Source organism: Anomaloglossus baeobatrachus, chromosome 12, assembly GCF_048569485.1.
Source record: "Anomaloglossus baeobatrachus isolate aAnoBae1 chromosome 12, aAnoBae1.hap1, whole genome shotgun sequence".
In the NCBI taxonomy this organism is placed as follows: Eukaryota; Metazoa; Chordata; class Amphibia; order Anura; family Aromobatidae; genus Anomaloglossus; species Anomaloglossus baeobatrachus.
In genome coordinates this window covers 11,460,830-11,470,227 of record NC_134364.1, presented here as the reverse complement: position 1 = coordinate 11,470,227, position 9,398 = coordinate 11,460,830, and the positions used below count along the sequence as shown (strand labels likewise).

General features: G+C 48.8%; 1 protein-coding gene across 4 annotated transcripts in view; it reads right to left on the bottom strand.

Moving 5' to 3' along the window:
• DGLUCY (D-glutamate cyclase) overlaps positions 1-9,398 on the bottom strand; it is a 102,403-nt gene that overhangs the window by 18,105 nt on the left and 74,900 nt on the right. The gene's annotated exons all lie outside the window — the stretch shown is intronic.

The following is a 9,398-nucleotide window of genomic DNA, read 5'->3' as shown; positions in this document are numbered from 1 at the left end:
GGCCAAATAACCATAGCCTTTCCCACCCTAATAATTTCAGCCCACAGTTGTCTGCTGTACCTTGGCTGGTTTTAGAAAAATGGGCAGGACTCCATGTCATTTAAAAAAAAATAAACAAATCAAATACTTAAAAGCGTGGGATCCTCTCAATTTTTTCATAACCAGCTGCTGCTTTTCCTGTGCTGGCTATGAAAAAAGGTGGGGGGGGGGGGGGTCGGGGGGAGGAACCCCACGTCATTTTAAGCTATTGAGCTATTCTGTAATTTCTATCATATTTTGTTTCTCCTTTAAAAAAGGCATTAACAAAAATACACAATCATTACAAGCGTTTTGTTTTTTTGTTTTTTTTTACATTTCCAGGCTCTCTGTGACATGGTGCAGTTTGTGTGCAGAAAAAACTGCGGCGTGCGCATATAGCCTAACAGTGAAATTCGGTGTTGCAAACATGTTGGGCACTGAAAACTAAAGAACATAAGAAGGACATCTGCAGTAGACTCCTCCGTTACTTCACTAGGTCAGGACACTTAATACCCGGCTCTGCGCTGTTTACAGACGGGCGACATAACGCAGCTGTCAGCGGCGCAGCACAAAGCAAGAAATGCCTGGACAGGAGCAGGCGGCAATGAAGACCTGGACTCCGGCTGATAGACAAGGTCTATTCTAGGAAGTGCTGTGCAGGTTCTGGAGCAGACGGAGCCGGGTACATGTCCAGGTTTCTGGGAAAATGGAGTGAAACTTGTATTTCATAAAGCTGACTCCCTGCTCATTCTTGGCTTAGTAGTCCAGTGGGCGGTCCCGCTCTGTGATTGACAGCCTGCCCTGTATACATGCATAGCTGTGAATCGGGTTCGGACCACCCCCTTGGCTGCCAAGTTCAGAATGAGCACAGATTTCAGTTATTTTAATCCACGTGATAAGGAATCTTTTCCCAAAAACCAGGACATCTGCTCAGCTCCTCCTGCTCTATAACAAGTGGACGCCAAATCTGTAGGTGATGTGACATCTGGTTAATTCTGCCTGAACCACTGAAGCATTTCAAGATTAGAAAAGCCACCCGACGCTTGGAGGCTTCTGCCTGCCCCTGTCCCATAGATTGGGGGCTGACACGTCCCATCTGCTGATACCTGCTGAGACACATGTGTGATCATTGGCATAATGCATCAATATAATCCCTGATAGCAGCCAAATTACACACTCGTCTTGGCAGGCAGCTGTACGTGTGACGTCACCTGCCCCACTCGCCCCTGGTGGGGGAGCAGATGAGAGCAGGACTAACCCTTTAAGGTGCCCATCCACCTTAGGCTGGGGTCAGGAGTGCGGACAGTCCATGCACTGCGATGAAGTCCTCGGAGGAGTCATACGGTCATGTCCTCACTCATATACACATGAACATTAGCCGTGGCTGAGCGTAGTATCTGTGTGCAGGTACAAGTACTGCTGATAAGATGGGGAGGGTCAGGACCAGCACTGTGGATGTGTGATGAGCAGCATTGTGATTGTTGCATCTACATGAAGGAAGTGCTGCTGAAGTGTTTGCCAGCAAAATGTTGTCACTGGTAAGTTGGCATTAGCTTTTCAGCACCACCTCTTAGGCCTCATTCACACATCAGTATTTTTGCTGCAGTGGTGTGGGCAAAAACTGGAAGTGGAACTTACAGAGAAAACTTATAATTGAAAGATTGACGCCTGTTTGGTGTTTTAGAGACACTAAACAAATATTGATGAAATGCTGATTACGAATACTGATGTGTGAATGAGACCATAAAGACATTGTAACCAATCCCCCTTTTTTTTTCTAGTGGGTAAAATTCACTTGAACTTTTGCTGGTGTCTGCCAAACTATCACCGTCCCCGAGTGAGAACCACTCTGTCCACAGCAGCCATTACAAGGCCCTAATGTATGTAAAATACAACATTTGTTGTCTGGGGAATGCTGGGTAGTGAAACCTTATTCTTGGAAAACCCTTTAAGAATTGTATAACTAATCCTCAATGATGTGGGCTGATGAGGGAGTCTAGAGACCGAGGCCGAAACCTCCCTGATGTCCACATTTCTGCACAGTGATTCAGCATCCTAGAAAAGCCAATAATGGGGGGACGTTCCAGGCGGAATAAACAGTCGCACTTCCTGGGGCTGTCTGTATATTCTAGCTGCTCTTATTCGGGGCGTGTTCCATAAACAATGATTTCTGCCAAACTTTACACAATAGATCTTTATATAAAAAGGTGGATGCACATTACATCGAGGCCGGCTGATGACTGACGGGGGATCAGGGACATTATCACCTGGTGATCGAGCGGTCAGGAAAATAGAATTCTTACAGAAACCTTATATACACCCCGAGTGTCATTATCCTGTACCCCCAGTGTCAGCGTCATTATCCTGTACCCCCAGTGTCAGCGTCATTATCCTGTACCCCCAGTGTCATTATCCTGTACCCCCAGTGTCAGTGTCATTATCCTGTACCCCCAGTGTCAGCGTCATTATCCTGTACCCCCAGTGTCAGCGTCATTATCCTGTACCCCCAGTGTCATTATCATGTACCCCTATTGTCATCCTGTACCCCCAGTGTCAGCGTCATTATCCTGTACCCCCAGTGTCAGGGTCATTATCCTGTACCCCCAGTGTCATTATCCTGTACCCCCAGTGTCAGCGTCATTATCCTGTACCCCCAGTGTCATTATCCTGTACCCCCAGTGTCAGCGTCATTATCCTGTACCCCCAGTGTCATTATCCTGTACCCCCAGTGTCAGCGTCATTATCCTGTACCCCCAGTGTCATTATCCTGTACCCCCAGTGTCAACGTCATTATCCTGTACCCCCAGTGTCAGCGTCATTATCCTGTACCCCCAGTGTCATTATCCTGTACCCCCAGTGTCAGCGTCATTATCCTGTACCCCCAGTGTCAGCGTCATTATCCTGTACCCCCAGTGTCATTATCCTGTACCCCCAGTGTCAGCGTCATTATCCTGTACCCCCAGTGTCATTATCCTGTACCCCCAGTGTCAGCGTCATTATCCTGTACCCCCAGTGTCATTATCATGTACCTCTATTGTCATCCTGTACCCCCAGTGTCAGCGTCATTATCCTGTACCCCCAGTGTCAGCGTCATTATCCTGTACCCCCAGTGTCATTATCCTGTACCCCCAGTGTCAGCGTCATTATCCTGTACCCCCAGTGTCATTATCCTGTACCCCCAGTGTCAACGTCATTATCCTGTACCCCCAGTGTCAGCGTCATTATCCTGTACCCCCAGTGTCAGCGTCATTATCCTGTACCCCCAGTGTCATTATCCTGTACCCCCAGTGTCAACGTCATTATCCTGTACCCCCAGTGTCAGCGTCATTATCCTGTACTCCCAGTGTCATTATCATGTACCCCTATTGTCATCCTGTACCCCCAGTGTCATTATCCTGTACCCCCAGTGTCAGCGTCATTATCCTGTACCCCCAATGTCATTATCATGTACCCCTATTGTCATCCTGTACCCCCAGTGTCATTATCCTGTACCCCCAGTGTCAGCGTCATTATCCTGTACCCCCAGTGTCATTATCCTGTACCCCCAGTGTCATTATCCTGTACCCCCAGTGTCAGCGTCATTATCCTGTACCCCCAGTGTCATTATCCTGTACCCCCAGTGTCAATGTCATTATCCTGTACCCCCAGTGTCAGCGTCATTATCATGTACCCCTATTGTCATCCTGTACCCCCAGTGTCATTATCCTGTACCCCCAGTGTCGGCGTCATTATCCTGTACCCCCAGTGTCAGCGTCATTATCCTGTACCCCCAGTGTCAGCGTCATTATCCTGTACCCCCAGTGTCAGCGTCATTATCCTGTACCCCCAGTGTCATTATCCTGTACCCCCAGTGTCAGCGTCATTATCCTGTACCCCCAGTGTCAGCGTCATTATCCTGTACCCCCAGTGTCATTATCCTGTACCCCCAGTGTCAGCGTCATTATCCTGTACCCCCAGTGTCATTATCCTGTACCCCCAGTGTCAGCGTCATTATCCTGTACCCCTATTGTCATCCTGTACCCCCAGTGTCAGCGTCATTATCCTGTACCCCCAGTGTCAGCGTCATTATCCTGTACCCCCAGTGTCATTATCCTGTACCCCCAGTGTCATTATCCTGTACCCCCAGTGTCAGCGTCATTATCCTGTACCCCCAGTGTCATTATCCTGTACCCCCAGTGTCAATGTCATTATCCTGTACCCCCAGTGTCAGCGTCATTATCCTGTACCCCCAGTGTCATTATCATGTACCCCTATTGTCATCCTGTACCCCCAGTGTCATTATCCTGTACCCCCAGTGTCGGCGTCATTATCCTGTACCCCCAGTGTCAGCGTCATTATCCTGTACCCCCAGTGTCAGCGTCATTATCCTGTACCCCCAGTGTCAGCGTCATTATCCTGTACCCCCAGTGTCATTATCCTGTACCCCCAGTGTCAGCGTCATTATCCTGTACCCCCAGTGTCAGCGTCATTATCCTGTACCCCCAGTGTCATTATCCTGTACCCCCAGTGTCAGCGTCATTATCCTGTACCCCCAGTGTCATTATCCTGTACCCCCAGTGTCAGCGTCATTATCCTGTACCCCCAGTGTCATTATCATGTACCCCTATTGTCATCCTGTACCCCCAGTGTCAGCGTCATTATCCTGTACCCCCAGTGTCAGCGTCATTATCCTGTACCCCCAGTGTCATTATCCTGTACCCCCAGTGTCATTATCCTGTACCTCCAGTGTCAGTGTCTATGCTGTACCTAAGGGTAAATACTCCGGCTATGAATAGTCAGAATCTGACTATTCCCGATATTAACCGATGGCATAAAGTATAAACACACAAGCAAGCTTTGGCCCACAATCACCACGGCCCCTCCTCATCGCTACTCATCCCTCGTCCTCCAAATCCAGCTTCTCCACCATGACAGATCATCTTTCCACTCTACTCTCAAGATCACACCTAATCACCTGTCCGCTTGACCCGCTCCCGTCCCACCTCATCCCCAACATCACTGCAGTCCTCATCCCGACCATAACCCATCTCTTCAATCTATCACTAACAACTGGTGTATTCTCTTCATGCTTTAAACATGCCTCCATCACACCCATCCTCAATAAGCCCTCCCTTGACCCATCCTCTGTGTCTAACTACTGCCCTATATCCCTTCTCCCCTATGCCTCAAAACTACTGGAACAGCATGTCCATCTCCAACTGTCCTCTCACCTCTCCTCCTGCTCCTTCTTAGACCAGTTAGAATCTGGCTTCCGACCACATCACTCCACTGAAACTGCCCTAACCAAAGTCACCAATGACCTACTAACTACCAAAGCCAAGCGACACTACTCTGTCCTCCTCCAGGACCTGTCCTCTGCCTTCTACACTACTCTGTCCTCCTCTTCCAGGACCTGTCCTCTACCTTCTACACTACTCTGTCCTCCTCTTCCTGGACCTGTCCTCCTCTTCCAGGACCTGTCCTCTGCCTTCTAGACTACTCTTTCCTCCTCCTCCTGGACCTGTCCTCTGCCTTCTACACTACTCTTTCCTCCTCCTCCTGTACCTGTCCTCTGCCTTTGACACAGTAGACCATTCCCTCCTACTACAGATTCTCTCATCTCTGGGCATCACAGACTTGGTCCTATCATGGATCTCCTCATACCTAACCGACCGAACTTTCAGCGTCTCCCATTCTCACACCACCTCCTCATCTCGCCCCCTATCTGTCGGTGTCCCCCAAGGCTCAGTTCTTGGACCCCTGCTGTTCTCCATCTACACCTTTGGCCTGGGACAGCTCATAGCGTCCCACGGCTTCCAGTATCATCTCTATGCCGATGACACACAGATCTACCTCTCTGGACCTGACATTACCTCTCTACTAACCAGAATCCCACAATGTCTGTCTGCTATTTCATCCTTCTTCTCTGCGCGATTCCTAAAACTTAACATGGACAAAACAGAGTTCATTGTCTTTCCTCCTCCTCACTCATCTCCTCCAACAAACTATCAAGGTTGATGGTTGCTCACTCTCTCCAGTCTCACAAGCTCGTTGCCTTGGAGTAACCCTGGACTCTGCTCTATCCTTCAGGCCGCACTTTCAAGCTCTTTTCACCTCATGCCGACTACAACTCAAAAATATCTCCCGGATCCGTACATTCCTTGACCAAGAATCGGCAAAAACATTAGTACATGCCCTCATCATCTCCCGCCTGGACTACTGTAACCTCCTGCTCTCTGGCCTCCCTTCCAACACTCTTGAACCCCTCCAATCTATCCTAAACTGCGGCCTGATTAATCCACCTCTCCCCTCGCTACTCCCCAGCCTCGCCACTCTGCCAATCCCTCCACTGGCTTCCCATCGCCCAATGACTCCAGATCAAAACATTAACCATGACATACAAAGCCATGCACAACCTGTCCCCTCCTTACATCTGTGACCTAGTCTCCCGGTACCTACCTGCACGCAACCTCAGATCCTCACAAGATCTCCTCTTCTGCCCTCTTCCCACAATTGCATACAAGATTTCTCCAGAGCTTCCCCCATACTCTGGAACGCTCTACCCCAACATATCAGACTCTTTTCTACTGTGGAAAGCTTCAAGAGGAACCTGAAGACCCAGCTCTTCCGACAAGCCTACAACCTACAATAACCCTCAGTCCAGTAGACCACTGCGTAACCAGCTCTGTCCTCACCTATTGTACCATCACCCATTCCCTGTAGACTGTGAGCCCTCGCGGGCAGGGTCCTCTCTCCTCCTGTAGACTGTGAGCCCTCGCGGGCAGGGTCCTCTCTCCTCCTGTAGACTGTGAGCGCTCGCGGGCAGGGTCCTCTCTCCTCCTGTAGACTGTGAGCCCTCGCGGGCAGGGTCCTCTCTCCTCCTGTAGACTGTGAGCCCTCGCGGGCAGGGTCCTCTCTCTCCTCCTGTAGACTGTGAGCCCTCGCGGGCAGGGTCCTCTCTCCTCCTGTAGACTGTGAGCCCTCGCGGGCAGGGTCCTCTCTCCTCCTCCTGTAGACTGTGAGCCCTCGCGGGCAGGGTCCTCTCTCCTCCTGTAGACTGTGAGCCCTCGCGGGCAGGGTCCTCTCTCCTCCTGTAGACTGTGAGCCCTCGCGGGCAGGGTCCTCCCTCCTCCTGTAGACTGTGAGCGCTCGCGGGCAGGGTCCTCTCTCCTCCTATACCAGTCTGTTTTGCAATGTTTATGATTATTGTACTTGTTTTTATGTATACCCTTTTCACTTGTAAAGCGCCATGGAATAAATGGCGCTATAATAATAATAACTCATCCAGACTGGTGACGAGAACCTTAGATCAGTCAGTAGCAGATGCTGCACTGCTTGGAAACCACAATAAGTGGAAGATAACTCGATGCCGCGAGGAGATCCTGGTGCAGTTACACAGAGCACAGGATGGACAAGGCGAACATTCATGCTCACAACTTGGAAAAAAGCCTTTGTTCACACATTGTTCATGTTGATAAAGAAACTGCGCACAAAAATCAGGTTTTGCTGTTTTTTTTTCTTGTGTTTTTTGGGCAGATTACTGTGTGATTTTTTTCCACAGTATGTTTAATGAAGTTAATTTCATTCACCAGAAAAAAAAGTTGATTGTGTTCTTGCGCTCCTCTTTTGTGTTTTTGCGCTCTCTTATTTTTGCACTCTCTAGCGTTTTCGCACTCATCTCTCGTGTTTTCGCATTTTCTCATGTTTGTTTTCACGCTTACGCAGTCTTCCCTGTTTTTGCGCTCGAGTTTTCGCGCTCTCCTGTTTTCGCGCTCTCTTGTTTTTGCCCTCCCTAGCGTTTTCGCGCTCTCTCATGTTTTTGCACTCATCTCTCGTGTTTTCGTGCTCTCTCGTGTTTGTTTTTATGCTCACGCAGTCTCTCGTGTTTTTGTGCTCATCTCTCGTGTTTTCATGCAGTCTCTCGTGTTTTTGCGTTCTTTCCTGTTTTTGCACTCATCACTCATGTTTTCGCACTCATCTCTCGTGTTTTTGCACTCATCTCTCGTGTTTTCATGCTCTCTCATGTTTGTTTTTGTGCTCCTGCAGTCTCTCGTGTTTTTGCACTCATTGCTCATGTTTTTGCACTCATCTCTCGTGTTTTCGCGCTCTCTCGTGTTTGTTTTGGTGCTCACGCAGTCTCTCGTGTTTTCGCACTCTCTCGTGTTGTTGCACTCTCTCTCCTGTTTTAGTGCTCCTCTCTCATGTTTTCGCACTCATCTCTTGTGTTTTCGCACTCATCTCTCGTGTTTTTGCTCTCTCTCGTGTTTGTTTTCGTGCTCACGTAGTCTCTCGTGTTTTTGCGCTCTTTCGTGTTTTTGCACTCATCTCTCGTGTTTTCAAGCTCTCTCGTGTTTGTTTTCGCGCTCACGCAGTCTCTCGTGTTTTTGCACTCATCTCTCGTGTTTTGGCGCCCTCTCGTGTTTGTTTTCGTGCTCACGCAGTCTCATGTTTTTGCACTCATCTCTCATGTTTTCGCATTCTCTCGTGTTTTCGCATTCTCTCGTGTTTTCGCATTCTCTCGTGTTTGTTTTTGTGCTCCTGCAGTCTCTCGTGTTTTTGGACTCATCGCTCATGTTTTCGCGCTCTCTCGTGTTTGTTTTTGTGCTCACGCAGTCTCATGTTTTTGCACTCATCTCTCGTGTTTTCGCATTCTCTCGTGTTTTTGCATTCTCTCGTGTTTGTTTTTGTGCTCCTGCAGTCTCTCGTGTTTTTGGACTCATCGCTCATGTTTTCGCGCTCTCTCGTGTTTGTTTTTGTGCTCACGCAGTCTCTCGTGGTTTTCACAGATTCTTTTGTTTTCACACTCATCTCTCGTGTTTTTGCGCTCTCTTGTGTTTGTTTTTGTGCTCACGCAGTCTCTCGTGTTTTCGCACTCTCTCGTGTTGTTGCACTCTCTCTCCTATTTTAGCGCTCCTCTCTCATGTTTTCGCACTCTCGTGTTTGTTTTCGCGCTCACGCAGTCTCTCGTGTTTTTGCACTCATCTCTCGTGTTTTCACGCTCTCTCGTGTTTGTTTTCGTGCTCACGCAGTCTCTCGTGTTTTTGCACTCATCTCTCGTGTTTTCGCACTCTCTTGTGTTGTTGCACTCTCTCTCCTGTTTTAGCGCTCCTCTCTCATGTTTTCGCGCTCTCTCATGTTTGTTTTAGCGCTCACGCAGTCTCTCGTGTTTTTTCGCTCTTTTGTGTTTTTGCACTCTCTCGTCCTTTCGCACTCTTTCATTGCTTTCCATGGGGCGAGAACGCTGCAAAACTGCTTTTAGGCTATGTGCGCACTTTGCTTTTTACCTGCTTTTTTGCTGCTTTTTCAACTGCAGCGTTTAATGCCAAAATGGTTGTGTTCTGCTTTTCAAGCAAAGTCTATGGGAATTTGGGTTTCTTGTCCGCACTTTGCAGTTCAAACTG